The sequence below is a fragment of the Anabrus simplex genome, chromosome 2 (genome assembly GCF_040414725.1).
Source record: "Anabrus simplex isolate iqAnaSimp1 chromosome 2, ASM4041472v1, whole genome shotgun sequence".
Lineage (NCBI taxonomy): Eukaryota > Metazoa > Arthropoda > Insecta > Orthoptera > Tettigoniidae > Anabrus > Anabrus simplex.
In genome coordinates this window covers 755196218-755223769 of record NC_090266.1, presented here as the reverse complement: position 1 = coordinate 755223769, position 27552 = coordinate 755196218, and positions in this window count along the sequence as shown.

Genomic DNA, 27552 nt, shown 5'->3' with positions numbered 1-27552 from the left:
AAACTAGAGAATATTCTCCCAGATTGTACATAAACGTAAGTCGTAGTGAGTTTTCAACCGAACTTCCAAAAACAAATAAATAAATAAATAAATAAATAATGAGCAAAGTGTCGCATTAATTTATACTGCAGTAGTACAGGCCCTTAAAAGCCTTAAGGATTATTGACCTTGTAAGACACGGTAATGCCAGAATTTTGCCATGAAATAGGGTCATTTAATATCCCAGTACCGAGCTCGATAGCTGCAGTCGCTTAAGTGCGGCCAGTATCCAGTAATCGGGAGATAGTGGGTTCGAACCCCACTGTCGACAGCCCTGAAAATGGTTTTCCGTGGTTTTCGATTTTCACACCAGGCAAATGCTGGGGCTGTACCTTAATTAAGGCCACGGCCGCTTCCTTCCCATTCCTAGGCCTTTCCCATCCAATCGTCGCCATAAGATCTATCTGTGTCGGTGCGACGTAAAGCAAATAGCAAAAAAAAAAAAATATCCCAGTAAATCATTTAAGCACTCTAAAATGCCAACAGACTGTGATGGGATGCATTATTGTGATTCTGAGCACAGACGTTTGCAGTCAGTCCACGACCGATCGTAACTCTAGACTTAAATATCTGTTCAGGAAACAAGAAGGTTGATTAATATGACAATGTATACATATGATGACATAAGTTACTTCCGTTAAGAAAATAATTAAATAATGACAATAATAAAGGCGTATGGCATTCGGAGAGGCCTGGTGCAGGTCTTTCGAGTTGACGCCCATTAAGCGAGCTGCGCGTCTGTGAGGATTCGGTCTTACCTAAGGTGAATTATATTGATGAAGACGGCACCGTCCCCCCGTGTCAGAGTAATTTACGAATGAAAGTTAAAATCCTCGAACCAGCCGGGAATCAAGCCATGAAGCGGGACAAAAAAGAAAATCATTGTAGTAATATACTACCTCATACTATAGTCATGACAGTGCAAGAAACTACATTTAGAAAGCATAAAGGTATATACTGTAACTACACAGTAATGTATGCGTGAAAAGGGTACAAGGTAAGAATGACGAATAGGATATCGATGAAAAACCTTGTGTCTGAAATTCGTGAATTTCAACTGAAGTGAAGGAGGAAATCTGAGCAATACCACACCCAGTACAGCTAACTAACTTCATCGCAAGTGGAATAAAAATGTTATTTGTTTTACATCCTACTAAGTATTTTTATGACTTTCGGAGACATTAAGATGCCGGAATTTTGTCCTGCAGGAGTTATGTTACGATTGGTAAATGATCGACACGAGACTGTCGTATTTGAGCACTTTCAAATGCCACCGTACTGAGCCGGGATCAAATATACCAACTTGGGCTCAGAAAGTCAGCGCTCTATTGTCTGAGCCACTCTATCGCGGCTGGAGGCTGTACGCCTATTAAAAGAGGAAGACCAGGTGATAAGATGATGCTGGATTCAGAATGTTAAACTAGTAGCATTTTTTTTTTTTTTTTTTTTTTTTTTGCTATTTGCGTTACGTCACACCGACACAGATAGGCCTTATGGCGAAGATGGGACAGAAAAGAGGTAGGAATGGGAAGGAAGCGGCCGTGGCCTTAATTAAGGTACAGCCCCAGCATTTGCTTGGTGGGAAAATGCGAAACCACGGAAAACCATCTTCAGAGCTGCGGACAGTGGGGCTCGAACCCACCTATCACCCGAATACTGGAAACTGGCCGTACCTGAGCGACTGCAGCTATCGAGCTCGGTAGTAGTATTTCTTGTACTATTTTCTTTCAGTAGTAGTAGTAGTAGTAGTAGTAGTAGATGGGTAATTATGTGTTGTTCTTACTCTATTATCACACTACTCTAAGTGATCATTGCCAACTGGATATTTTCCAATTATGATGTATTTGTTAATAAAATGAAATAAATGATAAATAGATTTTTAAAATAAAGGTATTACCACTCTTATAATATCTCCATAGAGCTAAGGATACCGAAATTAATTTTAGAATTCTACTAACGTCTGAAAGTACTGTATAAAAACTACTGTAAATCTTGTTCTTTTATCGCACACGACCTACAATTTTGCGTGAAAGCAAAACCGTAGGGACGTAGCCATTCCTCTGGAAAATTCTACATGTACTGACTACTGTAGAATAGAACTTTCTACGATGTCATTACATTATTACGCCCAATATTTAATTGAGAGGGTTTCAAAATTATGGTTACCCAGTTTTCAGAGAGCTCCTTCCCGACTTCAAGAGACTGCAAGTCTTATTGTATATGGCAATCTCAATATACAGTATGTACTACCTTTCTCTCATATGAGAACTAATGTCCTCGGAATATTAGAATGAGTTTCAACTATTAAAACGGCATCTTCGAACGTTCTTTAAAACACGTATTAATTAGAGAATTAAAAATCTTCAATAACGTAATTGCTTCTTTCACTAACGATAAAATTCGTACCATTACTAATAGCACTATTTACACTACTATTCAAGATTTTCAAGTTTGTGAAAAAGCTTCGCTTCGGAACACTTGAAGACAAGCTAACCACCTCTACCACACATACAACACAAACACAATTCACAATTGAATTTCGTTCGTGAGATTTCGTAATACGTTTACCATAAGATTTTCACTTCTTATTAAACTCGACATTATTATTATTATTATTATTATTATTATTATTATTATTATTATTATTATTATTATTATTATTACATGCGGCATTCTCAGCAAATCTACAGCGGTACCTAGAAACTTTCGAAAAGCTCGCCAGTTACCATAATGTGGTTGTACACAAAGAATAAACTAACTCAGACAGAATGCAAATGAGCAAATAGAAGTACCTGCGCACAAAGATTTTCACATAGCAAACACAGGACAAAGAATAAATACAAACAAAAATGGAGAAATGTGTATTTTGGAGGGTAACACACTGAGAAGAGAGCGTAATCGTGTTACTATTTCAAAACATTAGCTAAAAGCACATCGGTCCTCAAGTGCGAATTAAAAAGTATACTGCATAAATTAGGCCTATATATCCTCTGCAATTTGGTTATAATAATTTAAAATGTATTATTTGAAATATTTTTGTCGCCTCGGTTCTCTGAACGATAGTAAGAACAGAAGGACGTTAAATGAAATAATTTTAACAATATGATAATGACATTTCACTTTTGTGAGGTGTGCTTCGTACGACCTTTCTGACATATTGACTATCTTTAATAGCCTATGAGTTGGAAACAGGTATTTGCTTTCGTATACTTATGGTGTTTAGCAGAGATAATATTTATTTATTTATTTATTTATTTATTTATTTATTTATTTATTTATTTATTTATTTATTTATTTATTTATTTATTTATTTATTTATTTATTTATTTATTTATTTATTTCACAGACATCTAAGTGGAGAATATACAGTAATTAAAAATGTATCTATATATGCACGACATGCCATGAAAGATCTTGAATTGTGAAAGGTAAAGGAATCCATCTTCCATCAGAAGTGACACTCTATGGAACAGACTGGTTAGCTTTAGTCCCCAGGAATTTATCTAGTAGCCAGTCATTTCTGGTGTAGGCTCAGCGATGCCCAGGGCCAGAAGTGGAAGTTTACGGTAGTTTAAAAATATTTCGACTTTCTAACGGAGAATCGAATCCATGCCGTTCATGGTGAAACAAGCAACTGCTATACAGTTTCTAAGATTAATTGAAAATCAATTCTTATTTTCCTGTTACTTTAACGACGCACTATCACATCAAAAGCTTCCGGCGGCGGAAGGTTGAGAAAGGGCCAGGATTGGGAAGGTAACGGTCATGACCCCATTTAAGGTACAGCCCAAGCATTTGACTGGTGTGAAAATGGGAAACCACGGAAAACCATCTTCAGAGCTGCCGACAGTGGGATCCGAACCCACTATCTCTCAAAGCAAGCTCACAGTTCACTGCTCAGATTAAAAATAAGTAAACTGTGATTCTCATGTTTATATTTTTTTTAAATGCTTTGCAGGAATCCTATTTAATAAAAACTCTCCATTCAAAATAATAATAATAATAATAATAATAATAATAATAATAATAATAATAATAATTGGTTCTGCAATAACTTGTAGCATTTATTGTTCACAGGTGCTCGGAAAGTTGAAGCGCCATCTACCATACGAAATAAGAATTGAGTGGAATTCTTGGAAATGTCATCGTCGTCATATCAATTTAGGAAAGTTCGCATATACTCACTGTATTAGTGATTTCTGTCTCATTCTATGTTTCATACGAGTCTTGTTGTTAACATTGGAAAGGGAGTAGCCATGTTTTTGTTAAAGGTGTAATTCCAGCATCGGACTAGAGATGAAATGAGGAAAACATGAAATCATCTGGAAGGAAGGTACTTTTTGATGATAGTGAAAAGTGTGTTCTAGCTTTCAGTAGTATCAGCATTTGTTTGAATTAAGAGAACACCTTCTGACAAAGATTACAAAATGGCGACTACTGTGTGTGTGTGAGTCATTGGATAACGGTGTAAGATGCAGTGAAAAATTTGGCAAATGCAGAAGAGTAGTTAAAAATGGGATTGATGAATGGTACCTTTCTCTTTGTGCAAATATTGTAAATAGGACTGATATTGAAGAAAGTGTGTGGCTGTGCCCCGAGTGTAAACAAACTGATAGTGAGGCAGAACAACAAGAAAGAGAGACTTACGAAACTATAATTAAGATTTTAGGAGTGTTACAAGAAGACTTATGTGCTCGAAACATGAAAATGAAAGCTTAAAGGACAGAATAAAGAAACTGGAAGATAAAGAAGACATAGAGAAGAAAGATCGCCGTGGACAGAAGTGACGCGTAGCCATTTTAGGCCTAATGTTAAACATATGGGAGAAACTACGTACAATTTAAAACCGGGAAAAATCTCTTTGCAGTGCCAAAATAGATTTCACTCATTGCAACAAGTTCCAGAAGAAGACACATCAAGTCTTCCAAATAATTTTAAATCCAGTGGAGGTAACCTACAGAAGAAGAAAACCAACCGAAAATCAAGATCGCCAAAAATCCATCTCTAAGCAGACAGTCAAGAATCCAGAAACTGAGGTTTTAGGACTAATAAAACCAGGTGTCAAAACTGAATACGTCCTTTCAAGTTGTGATCCTGTGTTAGGGAAGGACAATTATGTGGTGATTGTGAGTGGTACAAATGACATTGCTGCAAATTAAGGTGAGGAATTAATTACGACCCTCAGAGGTAAGATTTCCAAACTATCTGACTCAAAAGTAATTGTAGTTAATGTGCCACCCAGGTATGACCTTTTAGAGGACTCGTGTGTGAACAAAGCTGTATATGATATATAAAATAGCTTGTCCTGACTGACTGACTGACTGATTCATCATCGCCGAGCCAAAACTACTGGACATAATGAAATGAAATTTTGGGATACATTCATATTAAGATGTAGGTGCTCGCTAAGAGAGGATTTTTGGATATTCCGTTGCTAAGGGGGTGAAAAGGGCGGGGTGAAGTTTTAAAATGAGTGCACCTATATCTCAAAACTTTAAAAGTTTACAGATGTAAAAACTGGTATTTAGAATCTTCTTTAAAAATAAGGAAACGCGTATTTTTTGTTTTCAGAAAATTCCAATAGGAGGGGTGAAAAAGGGTGAAAAGGGGGTTGAATGCATTTAATCAGGATACCGGTATATATATCTCGGAAACTGAAGATATTACAGACCTGAAAATTGGTACTTTTGATCTCCTTAAAAAATAAAGAAACACGTTTTTTTTGTTTTTGGAAAATCCAATTAATGGGAGGGAGAAAAGCGGGTGAATTTATAAAATGAGTGCATCTATATCTCAAAACTTTTAAAGTTTACAAATGCAAAAATTGGTATTTAGAATCTTCATTAAAAAAGAAACACGTATTATTTTTTTGTTTTAGGAAAATCCCAATAGGAAGGGTGGAAAAGGGTGAAAAATGGGTTGAATGCCTTTAATGAGGCTACTTACATTTCAGAACCTGAAGATATTACAGACCTGAAAATTTGTATTTGGGATCTACTTTAAAAATAAAGAAACATGTATTTTTTGTTTTTGGAAAATCCAATTAATGGCGGTTAAACTGGAGTGACTAATTGGGGTGAATTTTTTGAAAGACTATATCTACAGAATATCTGAGAAACGTAAAATGTTATAGACATAAAAAGTGGGTATTTGGAATCTCCTGTAAATGTAAAGGAACATAGGTGATTTGTTTTTGAAAACTCCACTTAAGGGGAACTAAATAGGGGTAAAATTTCAAAATTAGAATTACTACAGTATATCTCAAAACAACTTAACAAGTTACAGAAGTGAAAAATGGTATTTTTTATCTCTATTAAAATAAAGAGACGTGTACTTTTAGTTTTCGGAAATACTACTTGGGTGGAAGGGGGGGGGGTAAAAGTGACTGAAAATGGTGTTGAATTATTTTAATTAGGCTACTGATATCTCAAAAATGAAGATGTAACAGATGTGAAATTTGATATTTGGAATCTGCTTTATAAGTAAAGAAAGACGTATTCTCGGAAAATCAAATGAAGGGGGGGGGGGGGTTTGGAGGGAAAGAAATGAAAAATTAATTGACTTAATTGTATGAGAATACATACATCTAATAAAAATTAAAGTTGTTACTGACGTGAAAAATGGTATTTGGATCTCCTTTAAAAACAAAGAAAAACGCGTTTTGGGGCGGAAATATCTGGGGGGGGGGGGCGGGAGTGAAAAATAGTTGAATTCCTTTCATGAGGACACATAAATCAAAAACTGAAGAAGTTATAGTCGTGATAATTGGTATTTAGAAGATCCTTGACTATAAGAGAAACAAGTATTTTTTGCCGGAATATTCACTTTGGGGGGGGGGGGAGTAGTGTGAAAGGAAGTGAAAAAAGTGAATTATTTTTTATGACGATACTTATATCTCAAAACTTAAGGTAATAGACGTGAACACTGGTGTTTGGAATCTCCTTTAAACATAAAGAAACACGCCTTCTTTTAATTTTTTGGAAGGGGGGGTAAATAAACTTAACGGCGGTAGGGTGTAAAAGGAGGTGAGACCAATTGATTTTACTGCTCACAATGTACTTATAAGGAGCCTCCGTTGCTCAGGCGGCAGCGCGCCGGCCTCTCACAGCTGGGTTCCGAGGTTCAAATCCCGGTCACTACATGTGACATTCGTGCTGGACAAAACGGATGCGGGGCAGGTTATTCTCCGGATACTCCGTTTCTCCCTGTCATCATTCATTCCAGCAACACTGTCTAATATTTCATTTCATTTGTCATTCATCGATCATTGCCCCAGAGGAGTACTTCGACAGCCGGCATAATTCATATTGTCGCCGCTAGATGGGGCTTTATTCATTCCATTCCTGACCCTATCGAATGACAGGAAACAATGACAATGACAGCAGATGTAATTTACCGCCAAGTAGCGGTCTTGCATCTTGCTGTGGGGTCCAGAACATCTAATAATAATAATAATAATAATAATAATAATAATAATAATAATAATAATAATAATAATGTTCTGGGCCGTCGTCAAATGTGCGGACCGCGCTGGAAACGGGTCCTGGACGGGTAATGACTAAGAATTCAGTCCGGCCGCGGGTTCAGTATCGCCAAGGCACCCAAGACGACACCACGCCCGATCTCCTGAAGGATTTGATCCATGGGTATTAAAAATGCTTATAGGAAAAGATGACAAAGATTTAGGGAACCAACTGACCGGGTGGAATACCTGAACCTAGCCCGGGAAGTACGAAATCGATTGCTGGAAAGAAAGATTGAAAAAAAAGGGAGGAAACTTGCCGCAATCTATTAGAAAACGAGTCAGATAGCAAATTTTGGCGGATTCTCTCAGAGAACGAGTCACATCGCGAATTTCGGCGAATTTAATATAAAACAATAAGCATTCAATTATAAATTTCAGTATAATACCGTAGCGAAGCACGGATATCTTGCTAATACTGTATATGAGTTGACTATTTTTGTAAGTACAGGAGATATTATAAGTAGAATTTTGTAAACAATATAAATTTATTAAGATTGAGGCGTGTGTTTAATAGAAAAATTGTTGGCGTAAATTGTATAATATTGTATTTTAGGAAAATTTTCTTCTTCTGTTGTTAATTTAAAATTTAGTGCTTGACAATAATGTATTTTAGTGTACCATTTGCCACCGAGGTAGACACCTCATTTGCAAATAAAGAGATTTTAATTTTATTTGATCTGATTTGAAATTCACGAAGAATGACCACTTATTTATTGAGAATATCGATGGATCCTTTAACGAAGGAAAGGTTTCTCTTCCTACTGCGGAACGCACATGAAGTCGTATGTAATACCAATTTTGTGCCACTTAACAATATGGTGAATCTCATTCATTAGATCACTGGCCCTCTTATGAGGAGAAACTTTACAAAAATTAATATACTGTGCTGAACTTCCTGTGTCGTTCACAGTTCATATGGGCGGATTGGTAGGTCTAAACCGCATCTTGGACAGCTCATACCGTCATATTATCTGTTTGACAATTAGTTCTATCACTTTCTGTTCTTCAACGTGAAGCCTGGTTGGATCCTCAAACAGCACCAACAAAAGGAATCCAGTTATAGGGAAATTGGAAAAACCGATGGTGGTGTCATAATGAAGCTCACAGAGCATGACAAGGAATGAGGAATTTTCCCATTGCTTTCTTCTTTGGGTCAGAAAGTGATATTGCGGTATAACTGACCCTTTGAGTAACACCTTTCATAACATCAGACGCACTAATCGTACTCTGAAGGTACGCCCTAGCATCTCGCTGCTGACTGTAGCCAGGCTGCTCGCCACGGAGCTTTTACCCTGCAGCAGTCCCGCACGCACACTGCTGGCAGATCTCAGCTGTGGTCGAAAATTCAAAACAGAGGAACTGATAGTTAAGGCGGTTTGTATTTTACACAATTTGATTATAGATATAGAGGGCATGAACACTTAGACTACGAAGAGGTACTTCCAAGAGCTACCCCGTCGAAGAGAAACAACACAGCTCCAGCTGAAGCTTTTGAAGTGCGGAATATATTCAGAGTGAGTCGCAGTTCTGTTGGTGAGTGTATCTTACAATAATTTGGTGTACTGAATGTGAAACAAAAAGTGTAAAATGCTTCGCCTGGATTTTTCAGTGCATTTCTACTGCGGGAGTTGATTGAAGAATGAAGCTACAAATGCTTCTTTTCGTAATTTAATAGTGTACTTTTGAATAATGTAAAATAGGGTGTTAGGGAGAATCTCATTTTGACTTTAGTTAGGTCTCCTTAACAAAATGTGTTTACAGTTTGAAAAATAACTGTCGAACTTTCCATGAAAAACGAGGTACTTCATATAAATCACCAGCTTGTAATGATAGAGGTCCCCTAAATGGCAAGAATAAAAGAAAAAAGTTGACGTAATCGTTCCGCATTCTTTTGCAACGTCATTCCATAGTTTGATGATGATGATGATGATGATGATGATGATGATGCTTGTTGTTTAAAGTGGGCTAACTTCTAGGATGGTACGAGATGAGACGAAATGGATTAAAAATTATAATTAACCCACTGACTAGGATTAGAAAAATGATAATGATGAGGAAAATTATTATGAATTTAAAATAAGTAGTGGATCTAGTTCGCAATGCTTTATTTTCTTCTAAAATTAAAGAAAATAAAACGTAATAAAATTGAATAAGGCACTAACATAGAAGTAAAATAATATATTTATTTCAAATGAAAAGTACACAAAGATAAACACATAGTCAATAGAAAAAATTGGCTGTTTTGCTATTTGTTTTACGTCGCACCGACACAGATAGGTCTTATGGCGACGACGGGCTAGGAGAGGCCTAGGAATAGGAAGGAAGTGGCCGTGGTCTTAATTAAGTTACAGCCTTATTTTTCCTGGTGTGAGAATGGGAAACCACGGAAAACCATCTTCAGAGCCGCCGACAGTGGGGTTCGAACCTAACTGTCTCCGAGATGCAAGCTTACAGCTGCACGCCCCTAATTGCACGGCCAACTCTCCCGGTAGAGTAAAATAGTACTTAACGATAAACCAATTAAAACACAAATAGAAACTTCAATTTTAAACACGATAAAACAAGCCACTCTCCCTCATAAAACGTAAGAAAAGCTCTACTGGCCGCTCGTCATGTCATCACTCCTTTTATCCCATATGAATCTCTTATAATGATCCGCATGCCGCTGGTTCCAAATCGCATTGCGTTCGAATACAGGTTCAGATAGCAAGTGATCACTGAGCGTGTGTATAGAGTGCGAATGGAGGAAGAATGGGAGAGTGGATGACCTTGAAATAACCAATCACAGTCCAAGTTACAGGATAGCCGGCGATGTGCCAGGCTCGAAAATCAAACATGTTTGAGACCATGGATGTGGTGAGGATAGCAGCCAGCAGCGCAGCTATGAGCCGGGCTCCAGGGTAAAAGCATCGACTGAGATCCATTAGTTTTGTTTCATCATCGCCTAACATCGAGCAGCGAGGCTTGGGGATGTGCCAGCAGCCAGGCTGGAGCATGAACGTACCCTTACACAGCACCACCCATGCCTTACCAACTTCCAAACAGTCACAGCCATAAACATGGCTGATTGCGAAACTTCAGTGGCTGCTAGATTTTATTATGACTTGTGCCGAGAGACAGATGAAAAAATGGTGCATCTATCGAGAAGTAGAAACATACAGGCTCTATTGTTGTAGATCCCAAATAAACGAAATGCCAGAATGTTAGTGATATTTCTATGTTCGGTGAGTGTACAGCAAATGTTGCAGTTCATTTGAGACTGTTATTACAACGGTGTATTCACATGCCAATGATGTCTTCTTCCTGTATATTATTAAGTCTTAAGTTCCATTACAGTATGAGGTTTTTTAATCTAAATAAAAAATGGCGTGTGGTCTCCCAAGAGGCCTGCTGTAGGACCTTCTAGTTGACGCAGTATAGGCGAACTGCGCGTCTGCCTAGGATGGATTCTAATGATGAAGACGACACACACACACACACAGCCCTCGAGCACTCGAAATTAACCAATGAAGGTTAAAATCCCCGACCCGGCCGCGAATCGAACCCGGGACCCGCAGGACCAATGGCCAGAACCCTAACTATTTAGCCACGGAGCCGGACTATCCACTAATCCAAATATACTCTTAAAATAAGAGAATATCCTAGAGAAAGCAAACCACAGAGAAATAAACAACGAAGAAAATGAAGACCGAATCTTTACTAAGCTACCCTATCTTCATTCTGATTCAAATTAAATAGGACTACACTATCTTAAATTGTACGATCATCGTGATTCGTTGGATAGAGGCAGACGTTCGTAGTGGACGCAAGGACACTGAGAAATTGTTTCCATGGATATGAAACACACGTAAATGAACCAAATGTGAATAGAATGTCGTATCCACCGAAGACAATGCCACGTTTTGTTTACCTAAAGATGTAATGAAAAATTCATCTCGTCGTCGTCGTCTTGGATGGAGGAAGTTTTCATTCCCGATGTGCAAAATGCCACTATGCTTTTTCCCAATTCCTAGAATGAAGAAACTCGCAAATAGTGTATTCGTCATCCGATGGGACGACAATAATCATAGCGATAGTCTCACCTATAACATCGTGGTATAGAAAACCTTCTGATGTCTAATTTTTCAGACAGTACAAACATGTTAATCTAGGCTAAACACTTTCTTCTTCTTGTTTCTTTTTCTACCGCTTTTCCCACACCTGTGGGGTCGCGGGTGCGAACTGTGTTGCACATACTCCATATAACTCTTGCATATTCTAATCTTGGTATTATAAGGGCATTGTACAAGCGAATGCACGTACTTACTTCTTTAAATTATTTTATTTTCCTAAGTACACAACCAAGGGTTCCGTACGCTCCACTTTTAATTTTGTGCAGATGAGCATCTTCGTGAAGATTTTACGGTAAGGGTAGTGGCCTTTCTTTACAAGTGATTCTGGAGATTCACGATCTAGGCAAGATGTAACTTCAAGAAAGAATCAATCATCGACTAAAAAAGCGTAAGTAGGGCATGAATAGTTCTTAGACTGCAATTCATTCCGAAGTGACTATCATTTTTGTTTCATTTCACCGACACTTTTTCACATGCAAAAGATATTGCTTTTGTCCATAACCGATGAGACACGTTCGTTCGTTCATGCGATTAATCAATCAATCAATCAATCAATCAATCAATCAATCAATCAATCAATCAATCAATCAATCAATCAATCAATCAATCAATCAATCAATCAATCAATCATTCAATCAATCAATCAATCTGCATTCAGGGCTATCTCCCAGGTGGAAAAATTCCCTATCAATTGTTTACCTAGATATTCCTTAAATATTTCCAAAGAACGTGGAAATGTATCGATGTATTCCAATCCCTTACTCCTCGTCTTATAAATGAACATTTTCCTCCATTTGTCCTCTTGAATTCCAACTTTTTCTTCATATTATGATCTTTCCTACTTTTAAAAGCTCCGCTCAAGCTGATTCGTCTACTAATGTCATTCCACGTCACCTCTCCACTCACAGCTCGAATCATACCACGTAATTTAACATTTCGACTCCTTACTCCCAAGTCTTCCCAGCACAAAGTTTTCAACATTTTCGAAACGCTACTCATTTTCGCGAAATCATCCAGATCAAATCATTTTGCTTTCCTTTGGATCTTTCCCAGTTCTCGCATCAAGTAGTCCTGGTGAGAGTGCCATACACTGGAACCATACTCTAATTGGGGTCTTACCAGAGACTTATACACCCTCCCTTTTACATCCTTACTACGACGCCTAAATACTCGCCTAAACATGTGAACAGATGCGTAACCTTTCTTAACAATTTTTAACACTTACCCTAATGATCATCATTAAATTTATTAACTCCTAGATATTTACAGTGTTCCCCTTGAGGTACTATCACCCCATTAACACAGTAATTAAAAATGAGAGGACTTTTCCTCTTGGGGAAACTTACAACTTGACTTTTAATCCCATTTACCATAATACCATTATCAGTTGTCCATCTCACAACATTGTCTAGGGGCCGGTATTATAATGAGGTTTTAAACTCAAGATTGAGTTTAAACCGATGTTGAGTCTTATAATGGTCGGCCTAAGTTAAACTGAGGTGAAGAAGGAAATATACGATCTTGGTAGCAGTGACTTGCAAGAAAAGATGACTGTCGATAATGTTTTGCAGTGACTTGCAAGAAAAGATGACTATCAATAATGTATTGTTTGAGGCGCGCGGCTGTGAGATTGCATCCGGGAGATAGTAGGTTCGAATCCCACTATCGGCAGCCCTGAAGATGGTTTTCCGTGGTTTCACATTTTCACACCAGGCAAATGCTGGGGCTGTACCTCAATTAAGGCCACGGCCGCTTCCTTCCAACTCCTAGGCCTTTCCCAACCCATCGTCGCCATAAGACCTATCTGTGTCGGTGCGACCTAAAGCCACTAGCAAAAAAAATGTATTGTTTACTTCTTGTAGGTAAAATGGCGGTTAAAAACAATAAATTTTGTCCTAATTTTACTTGTAAGGAAATAGAATTGCGTGTGCAATTAGTACAGAAATATTTATATAGTCCATGAAACAGTGGCCTTATGAATTCCTCCGAAATCTCCCCTTTTAATAAACATACTACAGGAGGCATAAAACCGCAATGCTATTAGAAGCTGACTGAGGGGTTCTACAGCATGGTTTCTAAAATAGAAGGAAGTTGCTTTATTTTCTAAAATTTGCACTTTTGACATTCAAACAGTTCAAAAAGCCATTTTTGCATTCTTACCTTTGCGTTGCATGTTTCATTCTGGCACCAATTTGCTGAAGTAGGGTTATGACAGTCTGTGTTGTAAGCCTAAACCTATTTAAAAACTATTTTTTATTCCATATATGAAAGTGACGTTCCCTTGCTCGGAAAACTTGTAGTGACAGTAGTCGTTCAATAATTTGAACCACTTTTTCATCATCGCTTAGTATTTCTTCAAACAGCTCAAAAATATCTTCGAAATCCATTCGTTCTGCCATATTGTAAGGTTATGTATTCTTAAACTTCAGTTTAAACGGTAGATGAGTGGCAGTAAAATTAATCTCTAGTTAAACATAAGATTAAGTTTTATAATACACGACTAACAGATAAACTGAAGTTTAAACTGAACCAACAGTTTAAACCTGTATTATAATACCGGCCCTAGGTCGTTCACAACCCTGCAACTCATTTACTACTCTAAACATTATAACATCATCTGCATATAGCCCTGTCTGCGATTTCAGTTCTTTACTCATATCATTTATACATATAAAACATAAAGGTCCAATATTACTGCCGCGCGGGACCCCCTCTTAATCATTAGATGATCAGATAACACTTCACCTATTCTAATTATCTGAGTTCTATTTTCTAGAAATTTATCAACCCATTCAACCACTCTTTAGTCTTGTCCCATAGCCCTCATGTTCCTCAGTAATCTCTCACGATGTATCATATCAGATGTACGCCACTGTAGCGTAATGGTTGGCCGTATTAGCAGACGTCATCGGAAGGCCGGGTTCGATTTACGATACTGCCAGAAATTTAAGAATGGCAGGAGGGCTGGTATGTGGATTTTTGGTACATGGAGCTCACCTCCACTAGGGGTGTGCCTGAAAAGAGCTGCACCACCTCGGGATTGAGAACTCGAGTTTACTTTACGCCAGGGCCTCTCAGAGGGTATGCACCGGTGCATTGCGCGGTGCAAGGGGCAAAAGACGACTTCGCCAGGTTGACCAGAGTGCAGATCCCCCACCCCTTGATTTTGACCAATAGCGCTCTCTCTCCCTTTCCCTACGCCTGTCTCGCCCGCTCCACCTGTCTCTCCCTTCCCCACTTGCTCTGCAGCGCTCCATCATCCGAACAAAGTTGAGCCGACCTTATCCGAGTTTAGCCGAGTCGCCCCGAGACAAAATGCTGGTCCGAACCGAGCCGAGTCGGACCCCACCACCTCGTTTTGCATGCCTGAGATTTTGGGCGTTTGAGAAGCCCTGCTTTATCCTATGAAAGGTTTTGGATCGGTCAATAGCGATACAGTCCATTTGAATTCTTGAATCTAAAATATCGGCTATATCTTGCTGGAATCCTACAAGTTGAGCTTCGCTGGAATAACCATTCCTAAACCTGAACTGCCTTCTATCAAACAAGTTAATAATTTCGCAAACGTGTCTAATATAATCAGAAAGAATATCTAGTAATTGAAAACTTTATTACTATTATTGTAATAATGAGGGTAATAAATCCATGACATTGTCACTAGCTCCTCTCAAGCTGGCCAAACACGTGTACTGCATGTTACTTAAGCCCAAAGCTTGAATTCCACATAAAATTGTGGTTTCTCTTGGCTAATACCACTACAATTAGGACACGAATAGACCTAATGGCGGGCTAAATGTCCGATCACAATCATCTTTGGAAATGCTTCTGATCTAGGCTGAGTGAACCGAAGGGCCATGTGTCTCTCTGGATGTATTTCAAATGTATGTTCTTCCTAGGAAACAAAAAAAGCCTTAGCCACCTCTGTTTAGCCTTGATAAATAATAATTACCTTTGGTAATAAGCTGTGTCTGGAGTACAGCACAGTATTAAACGCATCAGTTTGTCAGAGAGAAGGCTTGGGATTCCAATACCGGTAACACTATACAGTACAACACTACGGGGAAACCGAGTGAAGTGGCCGCGTGTTTTAACGTGCTACGATTATGAAGCCAAGCCAAGCTAGTTCGCTGTGAGACGTGCAAGCGTAAACATCGAACGCGCTGTTCTGTTGTGTACTGTGCAAGAAAATGGCAAGCTTAAATATTAGGAAGAATACAGTAAAATGTGCATTTCCTGATAAACTAAACAAACCCGGACCGGCAGAAATTCATGAGTGGTTTGAAACAGTTTTAAAATTAAATGTTGATCAAGTGGAAGCAATACAATTGGACAATTTGGAAACAGCAGTGTACATAAAATTAACCAGCAAACTTCTGATGGAGCGCATTCTCACTTCAACAGCAGGAAAATCTCAGGTAAAGAAATTCAATGGTTCACTTTCGGAGGTAATTATCACATGTGCTGATCTGGACACGAAACTAGTACGGATAATGAATCTTGCTATTGAAATGGCCAATGAACGCGTGGCAACTTATTTCAGTAAATATGGGAAAGTTAGGGACATACGTAATGAAAAATGGTCTTCTACATACACATTTAATGTATTTAGTGGCATTAGAGCTATGCGTATCGAATTACAAAGTGCTATCCCGACAATAGTGACAATTGACGGATATAGAGCTCAGGTACTTTATGAAGGACAACCAAAAACATGCTATTATTGTAGTGGTAGTGACCATCTCCGACAAGATTGCCCGGTAAGGCGAGGAGCAACTTCGACAGGTGAAACAGGTAGTAGGCTTATGAGTCAAGTAGTTGCAGGGACCTCCACTGCCCCATCTCTCGCGAGCGACACAGTTGTAAACACAGGCAGGAGCGACAAGCTGGACTCACAACAGGTTATCGGTCTTGAGTCACAACAAAAACAGACCAGTTGGGGACATAAATAAGATACACTACACGAAGTTCAAGTTTTCACAACGGCAGCAGAGATACATTCCCTTCCAAATAATCTTCTAACACATGGACAAGGCAACTCAGTCGATGTGAACGGACCAGAAACAGACACACAACCAGCTCCTGTCGGCACTGTAGGACTGGAACAATCTACGGATCACATTCAAGTTGAAGAACACTCACCCCACCATAATACAACTGTCACTGAACTTACGACAGGAAACGAACTTATTAATTCTGACCTCGCAAATACAGACTTTGACGTACCCAGTTTCTTGGCAGACAAGTTAAATAGTTCTAGTTACCCCAACACTAGCAGTCCTCCGAAGGAAGATATGGAACTCGATACTGATGATAGTAACACCACCGAAAATTTGACAGGTCATAGTGAGACTCCTAAACAGCTGTGGTCAGATGACCTTGAACCCTCGCCTCATTCACTCTTTAACGATATTAGCGACGTTCCCTCAAGTCAGATTGTTCCGCCAGAGAAAAACGTTAAAAAGCTAAAAACTACCCAGTCCACCAAAGATGGCGTCCATAAGTCAGTACAACCTTATATCAGCCCAAAGGATCCTCGAAGACAAGGAGGGAGGATAGGTGAGAGACGGTAGTTTGGCAATGTCTGTCAGATCCAAGGGCTCGACAGTTCAGTTTGGTATCAAGATGAATGTTACATTCCTCATGCTATTGACGTACACTTATAATGACCTTAAACATTAACTGTATCCAGATAGACAGCAAGCAGCAGCTTCTTAAGAAATTAATTCGTGACCAAGATGTTGATATAGCATTGTTACAGGAGGTTGCTACAGATGATATACTTCATATATTTGGGTATGAAAGAATAGTAAATATCAACGAGACCAAACGAGGTACAGCTATATATATAAAAAATACAATTCCCCATACAGCTCCCGTTTTTCTTCCCAGTTCCCGTGGTATCAGTTTCAACATAAAAGACTTCTAATTGTAAATATTTATGCACCTTCTGGTTCTCAAGCGAGAGCCGAACGAAATGAATTCTATACAAGTGATATCATACATCTAATTAAAAATCATAGAGAACGCATGGTTATTGGCGGAGATTTTAATGCAGTTATCAATGCTAGAGATCAGAGCGGGAGTTTTCAGAATTGTATAGCCTTGTCAACTCTAGTGAAAGGGCTCAAACTGATAGACACCTGGGAATTACAAGCATCATCCGACCCAGGCTATACATATTTTTGCGCTAAAGGAGCATCGAGATTAGGCCGAATATATGTCAGTCAAAGTCTGCAAGAGCATGTTGGGAATGCTGATGTGTGCCCCGTCGAATTTTCGGACCATGCAGCATATATATGTAAGTTAAAGCAATCAGAGCTGGGAGTAGCTCGGGGAAGGGGTGTATGAAAACTAAATACGAATATTCTCAACAGTGAAGAACTGAAGGAACAGTCTTCTGTGCAGTGGCAACTATGGAGGAAACATAATTCACGTTATACAACGAGACTTGAGTGGTGGTTATCCTATGCAAAGCCCAATGTAATCAAATTCCTGAAACGGTTTAGTGCTCAGTATACTCAACAGACCAATCAAAAATCCGAATTCTTTTACAAGTGTTTACGTCAGCTTTATAGGGAAGATCCCAGGAAACCCTCAACATATCTCCGTATCAAGAAAACAAGAGCACTTCTCCTCAAACTATATAGAGAAATGAATGAAGGACTTAAAATACGAGCACGAGATCATCGGAATACTACCGATGAAATGTCATCATTGTATCATCTCATTCGTGAGAGTAAACGAGGCAAACAAAAATATATTTCGAAACTGGCATCGTCAAGTGGTGAGTCTTCTGGGGATGTCAATATCATTAAGAACACAATTGAGCATTTCTTTACACAATTGTATGAACAAACGAATGATGTTCGTCTTGACAGCAACAGCGCCTTTTTTGATTCTGTTCGAGGAAGACTGACACATGTGCAACAAGACTATCTTATTGAAGAATTGCGGGAGGAAGACATTTATGAAGCCATACAGCGCAGTCTGCCTAACAAATCCCCTGGATTAGATGGCCTTGGACGAGAATTCTACCTGACATTTTGGCCAGTTATCAAGGAAGACCTTACGATAGCTTTAAATGATGTGTTATATTCAAGACCAAATATAAGTCGCCTAAAAGAGGGATTGATTGTACTGGTACCAAAAAAGCCTAATCCTGAGAGTATAGATGATTACAGACCAATTACTCTGCTGAATTTCGATTACAAGTTACTCACCCGATGTCTTAAACAGCGACTGACCTCCCTTATGTCCGATGCTTTAGGGGCACACCAATCGTGCGGAGCTCCCGGTAGGAGCATTATACACGCAGTATGTGCAATAAGAGACATTATCAGTGATTGTAGGGTAAGAAGGCAGTGTAAACAACTAATATCTTTAGATTTCGATCACGCGTTTGACAGAGTGAATCATACCTACTTAATTGCTGTTCTACGTGCAATGGGACTGGACAACCGCTTTATTGATATCCTACAACATGTTCTTCAGGGAGGTTCTACGAAGGTCCAATTTAATGGTTTTTTACTAAGGCAATTACCATAAAAACAGGAGTACAACAAGGATGTCCATTATCTATGTTATTATTTGTGCTATCTCTTGAACCACTATTGAGTAATTTAGCATGTTTACGCGACCGAGATATGATGGAAATCCTTGCCTTTGCTGATGATGTCACTATCATTGCGGACCGCAGAACAAACGCACAAGATCTTCAAAAAACTATCAGTGACTACTGCAATATATCTGGTGCACAGCTGAACGTTAATAAATCGTGTTTGTTAAAACTAGGAGCAAGCCATATACGTGATAAACCTTTGTTAAACTGGGCAACAGTTCAGAACGAGGTAAAAATCTTAGGACTTAGTTGTTTTAACAGTATTCACCAAATGATCCAGCGTAACTGGGGCAAAACAGTGAATGTGATACGCGGACTGTTACAGCGAGAAAAATACAGGAATTTATCATTACTGCAAAGAATTCAGTACATCAATACATACATAATCAGTAAACTGGGTTACATGGGTCAAATCCTACCTCTGCCTCGGGTATCCGGTATTAAGATAATGTCTGCTGTAGGATGGTACATATGGCACGGTTCAATCCTAAGGGTGAATCGTGATACTTTAACTCTGTCAAGATCTATTGGTGGATTAGGACTCAAGAATATCCAGAATCATGTGACAGCCTTATTCCTCAATCGACACATAAAATTCCTTATTGGTGAAGGTCATCCGTATTCTCAAAATTTTCTCCAACAGTGGTGCAGTTTACAGCAGATGCCTAACCCTCCTCCTTTCCATAATGTAGATAAATTCGCCCCTCATGCACGATATTTGAAATATGAAAAGAGCTATCTACCACAAAGATTTATGAACAATAACGTGACCTCGAAAAGCATCTATATGTTTCTGCAGCGTAGCCAATATGTAGCTCCCAGGATTCAGCAGTCTATTTTGGTATGCAACTGGAATCGCATCTGGAGGAATATTACGCATCGGGTTCTTCCTCTTGAACTTCAAGCAAAGTGGTATATATTTGTTCATGACATTGTGCCGACAAATAGTAAACTGTATAATATTCGTATGGCAGAAAGTTCACTATGTACCGTGTGTCGCAGAGGAGAAGACACTCTTCTCCACCGTCTGCATGATTGTGCCCGTGTTACGCAAGCTTGGCGATATGTGACGTACATCATCAAACGGACTGCTCGATCCCAACATTTTGAAGTACCACCGGAATGGATTGTCCGCCCCACCTTTGGGACGACTTCAGCTCATTTTACATCTGTGCTCGTGTTAGTGATTGCAGTGTACGTGCATACAGTGTTAAAAACTCCTGGAACTTGGAACTCTCGACACAATAGTTTGTGTCCAGATATTCAAGATGGTATTGGTCAAGTTTTATCGTCACCAAAAGCTAAATATGTGGGGGAATATAGTCCGTTATTGTACTCAATCATGGACGACTACTACACTGAAAACAGCATGAATAATTAAGCAACTTATTTATTTATAATGTCTTTTGTAATTCTCCGAAACTTGTGCTACTGTTCCAGCTCGGTAAAGCCAAAAAGAGTGTGTTGCTATTTTATTTATTTTTATTCTTTGCATTTATTTTCATCCTAACGCTTACATAATAATGCTTTCTAACAAACTTCAATAGTGCCAAGTTATCAAAGTAAAACAAGACCTTTTAATTTTTTACTCTCTATATTTCTACTAAGACACTGTTTGTTAAATTTGTAATGTCATCTATGTCATTATTGGTGTTGTATTCTGTATGTGTACCAACTGTACCGAAGGATTAGGCACAAGCACTATTCATTGTTTTTACCCAAGATCAGGTCGTTAATTGTCATCAATTAATGTCATTGCAATGTAAGAATGTTCACGAACTGACAAGTGGTAGTGGAAGTGGAACGGACTTACTGTAGACCAGGAGACATGTAAACCTACCAACTGTAAAACTTGTAAGCATGTATTTGTATCAATAAAAAGTTGTTTAAAAAAATCTCATTAAAAAAAGCTCTGAATTCAGGAAACGAGTGGATTCAAACCCCGCCGCTAGCTGTCCTGAGAATGGTTTTCTGTAGTTTCCCATTTTCACTTACAGACGAATGCTGGGATGATTCTATCCAACTTACCCAATTTCATTCACCATTATTCATTTTATCATCATTAGCTTCTCAACTGAGTTTTGTGACAGGAAGGGCATCCGGCTGCAAAAGCATTTCATCTCATCTCATCCCCAACCAACGGGGCTAATACAAGCAACACTAAGGGGAACATAATAGAGATCAAGTCATTCGGTCACTCGGCCCCCAGCTAGAGTTTCCTGGATTCGATTCCCTTAAACTTCCGATGGAATGTTCAGTAGAACTAGTACCGGCTACCAGAAGGGCATCCGGCCTCCAACTCCGGCTAAGTCCAATATTGACCCTGACCCGATAAAAATATGGCTGGGCAACAGTCAAGAAAGGAATAGGGTAAGCGTTGTTTGTTGTTGGTTACTTTAGTGGGTGAGGACAATATGTTCCGTGTAAATTTTGCGTGTCATTGCTCCATGACGATATCGTGACATTGATTCTGAGGAAGCTTGTACTTCTGAGGCGTTGTACACCACACCTCCGTGAAGGCTGAAGCATGCTGGTCGACAGCTACATTCCTTGGAACAGCATCGCGCATGTTTTCCTGCCGGAAATCGGCATATTTATTACCTTAGATTCTACATGTAGAGAATAGAGAAATCGTAGACCAATACCCACATAGGCACTGTCTGAGACATGATTTGAACTCAAATTTTGACACCGTGAAGCACACCAATATTACGATATTACCAAAAGAGTTCATTCAGTTTGCGTAAGTGTATTTGTGGACCACCTGCCTGCCAGGTAGCTTCGCACACTAGAAATATATTATATTTCCAGAAAAAAGTATGAGACACTACCGTAATAATAATAATAATAATAATAATAATAATAATAATATGTTATATAACATATTATATATATTATATGATAGGATTATATATTTTTTTTTTGCTACGGGCTTTACGTCGCACCGACACAGATAGGTCTTATAGCTACAATGGGATAGCATAGGCCTAGGAGTTGGAAGGAAGCAGCCGTGGCCTTAATTAATGTACAGCCCCAGCATTTGCCTGGTGTGAAAATGGGAAACCGTGGAAAAACATCTTCAGGGCTTCCGACAGTGGGATTCGAACCCACTATCTCCCGGATGCAAGCTCACAGCCACGCCCCTCTACGCGCACGACCAACTTGCCCGGTAAATATTATATTGTTATATATAATATATTTTTATTACTATAATAATAATAATAATAATAATAATAATAATAATAATAATAATAATAATAATGTAAATGCCGAGCGTGTTGCCTACGCGGCTTTGTTTACGTAGCTGCCAGTCTGCATTCGGGAGACAGTGGCTTCGGACCCCACTGCCGGCAGCACTGAATATGGTTTTCCGTGGTTTCCCATTTTCGCACCAGGCAAATGCTGAGGCTGTACCTTAATTTACACCATGGTCAATTCTTTCCCAGTCCTAGTCCTGCCTTATTCCACCGTCTCCATAAGACCTCTCATTGGGGAAAGTTTATAGCCCCTTCATTCGTCTCCGAAAATTAAGGGATCGAAGAAAAAAAGCGGCCATGGAAAGGGCGTGAGAGTATTCTCCATTACTTGTAAATTTAATATCATTAGGGTTGAATAAGAAGAGTTGACCGATGTACGTCATATAGGATATATGAAAGTGAAGAGACCAGCATGAGTGGAAGCATTGCAAGATTCAGCTAGAATGCCAGTGGTGTCAAGGCTACGTTACCAAATTGAAACCTCCAGGAGGGGAGATGAAGAAGATAATTTTATTATTGAGTGGCAAAATATGTAGAATGCGCTACTTATCAAACTGTTTAAGGAACTGAGAAAATCCAGAATGGGCTTGGAGATAATACGGTGCCTATAAGTTGCTCTTTTTTTTTTACAAATTGCTTTACGTCGCACCGACACCGATAGGTCTTATGGCGACGATGGGATAGGAAAGCCCTAGGAGCTGGAAGGAAGCGGCCGTGGCATTAATTAAGGTACAGCCCCAGCATTTTCCTGTTGGGAAAATGGGAAACCGCGGAAAACTATCTTTAGGGCTGCCGACAGTAGGGTTCGAACCAAAATCTCCCGAATACTTGATACTGGCCGCACTTAAGCGACTGCAGCTATCGAGCGTGGTGCTCTTTATTTTAGGGACTAAGAATATCGTGACCACGAGGTCTATATTGATCTCTCTTTCTCGACCGTGCAGTGTAGTTTATGAAGAGCTGGCCTTCTATGCTCAAGGATACAGGATCGGATCCACGGGTGATGAGTAATGAGTGTTTAAATGCGAGAAACACATGTCAATAATCTGGCACGTTAAGGAATCCCATTTTAGGGTAAAATTCCGATATTTTGGCATCTGCCAAAACCTATAGCAATTGTAGGAAGTTGGAATACATAACAATAATAGTTTCTCTTCTGATGTGTATACTGGGGAGTATTACCGAATTACGTTATAATGTAGATTGTGAATAGTACACCTGTGCGTATGTACTGTCCAGAAACTTTCTTTCTTTGAGTGTGAATGAACCTGAACAAAATCGGTTGTCATCAGCCGAAAGTCACCAAGACTTGGAATCGAATTAAACTTCGGTGGCGAGATCCTCATATACTATTTATCTTAAACAATAATGATTATGAAGCCAGGTCCTTGAGAATTCGTGAATGTATTCACAACGACACGTTATTAGGAAGATGCTGTGTTTCCTATGAAGTGATTCATAGCTCTCTCTAAGCTCAAAGAATTGCTCAGTGATCAGTGAATGAGGGGGCAAACGCGATGGCCGTGCGCAAGGGCTATTAATAGACAAAGAACAAGAAGAGTTATGATCATGTTCTAGTCGCTCAGGCATTTTAAAATACACATTTGGCTACCTGCATGAATAGGATGCGCTATGAACTAAGCTAAACATAGCACACATCTGGGTGAACAGCTGAACTGATGGGGGAATTGTGTACGCAAAGAATTCAGAGGACGAGGAGGATAAGCTGTCAGGACGATATTTATCTCTGAGTTGCTGCGTTATTTACAGACCAACTGAGTGATAATTACAAACCCACCTTCGCAGACGGGTGCGTTGTATATACGAAGCTGCATAAGATTTTCTGCATTATCTCAAGGTACATTTTGAATTAATAATAATAATAATAATAATAATAATAATAATAATAATAATAATAATAATAATAATCGGTTTTTAAAAAGAACTCATGATTGTGGACATGCCCGAGCGAGTTGTCTACGCGGTTCGGCTGGCATAGTTGTTAATAATAATGTTATTTGCTTTACGTCCTACTAACTACTTTAGCGGTTTTCGGAGACGCAGAGGTGCCGGAATTTAGTCCCTCAGGAGTTATTTTACGTGCCAGTAAATCTACCGACACGAGGCTGACGTATTTGAGCACCTTCAAATGCCACCGGACTGAGCCAGGATCGAACCTGCTAAGTTGGGGTCAGAAGGCCAGCGCCACAACCGTCTGAGCCACTCAGCCCGGCGCATACTTGTTAGCTTGCATTCAGGATATAGTAGGTACGAATTCCTCCGTCAGCAGCCCTGAAGGGGGTTTTCCATGGTGTCCCATTTCACACCAGGCAATTAATTCACACCGTAATTAAGGCCACGACCGCTACCTTCACAATCCTAACCCTATCCCTAACTGAAGCTCTTTACATTTTCCAATAGAATTCTATGGAGCATAGTCACCAAAATTTGGCGTAGTACTTAATGACTTGTCAGGAGAAATGACTTAACTGTGACAGGTATAAAATCCATGGAAAACAGTCGGCATTAAGGACAGTGCACAAGTTTTGCAGCAAGTGTTTAACTGGCAAAATTGACGCAAGTGTACAACGTTTTGAAACATATTCTTATTGTAATGTCTTTTTAAACATGATGTTACTTTTAAGTTCTTTATTTCACTAGCATTTGCACTAGCATTGTCACGGGACATTATTATCTCCTTGTTTTCCGGCATATGCCACGAAACACAGAAATAGGAAACAGTCAACATTTCTTAAAATATACCGAGCGAGTTGGCCGTGCGGTGAGGGACACGCAGCTGTGAGCGTGCATTCGGGAGATAGTGGGTTCGAGCCTCATTCTCAGCAGCCCTGAAGATGGTTTTCCGTGGTCTCCCATTTTGACACTAGGAAATGCTCCGGCTGTACCTTAATTAGGACCACGGCCGCTTCCTTCCCAATCCTAGCCCTTCCCTATCCCATCGTCGCCGTAACACTTATCCATGCCGGTGCGACGTAAAGCAACTTGTGAAAAGAAAGAAGGAAAAAAGAAGGAAGGGGCATTTTAAATACTCCATGTCACAATCCCCACTCAAAAAAATAAATAAAGGGAAACATCATTTCGCGGTATGTGGTGAAAAAACAACACAAAAGTTATTGCTCATCTACCGTCCACGTTTCCCTAACAACGAAGAATTGTTTTATATATATTATGTAATACTTTGACATATTGTGAATTCAGCATTGTTTTGATTTCTGCAATTATGGTTTTCAGAACAGAGGAGACTCTGTTTATAGTGAAAAATTATTTGCGTTCATATATAGTGGGGCTGTCTCAGTGGATCAGTGATACAGTGTCCCACTAATAATCCTGTGTTCACGGGTTTGATCCTGGCTGAGACAGTCTTATTTCTGTGGCCGGTTACCTCAGTCGGGCGGCGGAATAAACCGATCCCCTAAGGTGACCAACGGTTTCGGGCGGATAAGTTTCCTTAGGTGGGGTGATGGTCGCCTCTGTGTAGGAAATGACACTGGAACCCATCGAGCAACGTCTGACCCCAGGCTATGGACGGCAGAAAAAAGACATCTGTATTCCTCGTAAAGAGCGGCCCGACCACCTGCTGGCAGTACCTCTAAAACGACTTTGGGAGCAGCGACCGCATCGTAATAACAGCCTACAATGAAAATGACACTTTTTCTTTTACAATTTGCTTTACGTCGCACCGGCACAGATAGCTCTTATGGCGATGGGGCGATGATGGGATTGGAAAAGGCTAGGACTGGGAGGAATCAACCGTGGCATTAATTAAGAAGATAGTCTTCCATGGTCTCCCATTTTCACGCCAGGCAAATTCTAAGATTGTACCGTAATTACGACCACGGCCACTACTTCCCTACTCCTACATAGTTCTATGTAATTTCACCGAAAATGTATACATGTTAGAACGATGTAAAACTGCTACCAATAATAATAATAATAATAATAATAATAATAATAATAATAATAATAATAATAATAATAATAATACCGGGCGAGTTGGCCATGCGGTTAGAGTCGCGCAGCTGTGAACTTGCATCCGGGAGATAGTAGGTTCGAATCTCACTGTCCGTAGCCCTGAAGATGGTTTTCCGTGGTTTCCCCTATTCACACCAGGCAAATTTTGGGGATGAACGTTAATTAAGGCAACGGCTGCTACCTTCCCACTCCTAAGCCTTCCCTATCCCATCGTCGGGATCGATGGAACAGGATATGGCTAGGAGTGGAAAGAAAGCGACCGTGGCCTTAATTATGGTACATCCCCAGCATTTGCCTGGTGTGAAAGTGGGAAACCAAGGAAAACCATATTCAGGGCTGCGGACAGTGAGATTCGAACCTACTATCTCACCAATGCAAGTTAACAGCTATGTGACCCCAATCGCGCATCCACTCGCTCGTTCATGAAATGTGTTAAATCATTCAATTAATCAGTGTAATTATGGACACAGTAGGGAACATGTCTCCCTGTCAGAAGAAGGTGAAAGAACTCTAAGTTAATGACGATTCTTAGGTGGCGCAAATTTTGGTCGTCTGGTTCGTGATACAAGCGAAAAGGGCGGCCCACGGCTTGCAAATAAAGCGTGTTTGAATACGTTATATTTTCTCGAGAAGTACTCGTCCGATTTCCAAAAATGATTACAACGCTGAATTTATGAAGTCCATACAGTTAAGGGTGGATGTAGAAACAGTGTACGTAGTTCCATTTAGCAATTAAATGAAAACAGAATGTCGATATCTTGAACGGTTTGCGAGTTACTTGAGTGAATATCTTACCTGAATAAGTCTGTAAATATGAGACAATCTTGTTAAATATGTATTAAGATTATGAAAACGTATGTTTTGAAAACAACACGGGAGTTTATATCTTCTACTAGGAAGATACCCGTGCTTCGCTACGGTTTTAAACTGAAAGATATTATTCAAAGTTTTACATTTTGGAGAGTGCGCTGTCAGCTGAGCCTATAAAATACTCCACTCAGTTCGTAC